Consider the following 2,500-nt stretch of genomic DNA (forward strand, 5'->3'; position numbering starts at 1 on the left):
TCAAAGATAGAGTCATGGACACTGAATCTATTTGAAAACATAAAAAGGTTACCTGAGTCTGAGGAATCAATGAACTTTTTGGTAAATTGATCCTCCAACCATGATGTTGAAGAAACAACACAAGTCGATTCGTATGAGATTCTGCTAAATGTGAACACTGAGCAAGTACCAAGATATCATCCAAATAAGGAATAACACAATACCCTGTTCTCTGATTACAGACAGAAGGGCACCGAGAACCTTCGTAAAAATTCTTGGAGCTGTAGCTAGGCCAAACGGCAGAGCCACAAACTGGTAATGCTTGTCTAGGAAAGAGAATCTCAGAAACTGATAGTGATCTGGATGAATCGGAATATGCAGATATGCATCCTGTAAATCTATTGTAGACATATAATGCCCTTGCTGAACAAAAGGCAGGATAGTCCTTACAGTTACCATTTTGAATGTTGGTATCCTTACATAACGATTCAATATTTTTAGATCCAGAACTGGTCTGAAGGAATTTTCCTTCTTTGGAACAATGAAGAGATTTGAATAAAACCCCAGTCCCTGTTCCAGAACTGGAACTGGCATAATTACTCCAGTCAACTCTAGATCTGAAACACATTTCAGAAATGCTTGAGCCTTCGCTGGCTTTACTGGGACACGGGAAAGAAAAAATCTCTTTGCAGGAGGCCTTATCATGAAGCCAATTCTGTACCCTTCTGAAACAATGTTCTGAATCCAAAGATTGTGAACGGAATTGATCCAAATTTCTTTGAAAAAACGTAATCTGCCCCCTACAAGCTGAGCTGGAATGAGGGCCGCACCTTCATGTGGACTTAGGAGCTAGCTTTGATTTTCTAAAAGGCTTGGATTTATTCCAGACTGGAGATGGTTTCCAAACTAATACCGCTCCTGAGGATGAAGGATCAGGTTTTTGTTCCTTGTTGTGACGAAAGGAACGAAAACGATTATTACCCTGGAAAGAAAGGGAAATCAGAGTAGACTTAGAAGACAGATCAGCATTCTAAGTTTTAAGCCATAAAGCTCTTCTAGCTAAAATAGCTAGAGACATATACCTGACATCAACTCTAATGATATCAAAGATGGCATCACAAATAAAAATATTAGCATGTTGAAGAAGAATAAAAATGCTAAGAGAATTATGATCTGTTACTTGTTGCGCTAAAGCTTCTAACCAAAAGATGAAGCTGCAGCAACATCCGCTAAAGATATAGCAGGTCTAAGAAGATTACCGGAACACAAGTAAGCTTTTCTTAGAAAGGATTCAATTTTCCTATCTAAAGGATCCTTAAAGGAAGTACCATCTGCCGTAGTACGCTTAACAAGAGTAGAGACAGCCCCATCAACTTTAGGGATTTTGTCCTAAAACTCTAATCTGTCAGATGGCACAGGATATAATTGCTTAAAACGTTTAGAAGGAGTAAATGAATTACCCAAATTATTCCATTCCCTGGAAATTACTTCAGAAATAGCACTAGGGACAGGAAAAACTTCTGGAATAACTACAGGAGATTTAAAAACCTTATCTAAACGTTTAGATTTAGTATCAAGAGGACCAGAATCCTCAATTTCTAATGCAATTAGGACTTCTTTAAGTAAAGAACGAATAAATTCCATTTTAAATAAATATGAAGATTTATCAGCATCAACCTCTGAGACAGAATCCTCTGAACCAGAATAACCATTATCAGAATCAGAATGATGATGTTCATTTAAAAATTCATCTGAAAAATGAGAAGTTTTAAAAGACTTTTTACGTTTACTAGAAGGAGGAATAACAGACATAGCCTTCTTAATGGATTTATAAACAAAATCTCTTATGTTATCAGGAACACTCTGAGTATTAGATGTTGACAGAACAGCAATGTAATTGCAATATGTAATAGAAAAAACAACATATAAAGCAAAATTGATCAAATTCCTTAAATGACATTCAGGAATGGGAAAAAAATGCCAGTGAACAAGCTTCTAGCAACCAGAAGCAATAAAAAATGAGACTTAAATAATGTGGAGACAATAGTGACGCCCATATTTTTTTAGCGCCAAAAATGATGCCCACATTATTTGGCGCCTAAATGCTTTTGGCGCCAAAAATGACGCCACATCCGGAATGCCGACACTTTTGGCGCAAAAGAACGTCAAAAATGACGCAACTTCCGGCGACACGTATGACGGCGGAAACAGAAAAAAAAATTTTGCGCCAAAAAAGTCCGCGCCAAGAATGACGCAATAAAATGAAGCATTTTCAGCCCCCGCGAGCCTAACAGCCCACAGGGAAAAAGTCAAATTTTTAAGGTAAGAAAAAAATGATTTATTCATATGCATTATCCCAAATATGAAACTGACTGTCTGAAATAAGGAATGTTGAACATCCTGAATACATATATTTAGAACTTTATAAAAAAGTGCCCAACCATAGCTTAGAGTGTCACAGAAAATAAGACTTACTTACCCCAGGACACTCATCTACATGTTGTAGAAAGCCAAACCAGTA

Source organism: Bombina bombina, chromosome 1 (genome assembly GCF_027579735.1).
Source record: "Bombina bombina isolate aBomBom1 chromosome 1, aBomBom1.pri, whole genome shotgun sequence".
In the NCBI taxonomy this organism is placed as follows: Eukaryota; Metazoa; Chordata; class Amphibia; order Anura; family Bombinatoridae; genus Bombina; species Bombina bombina.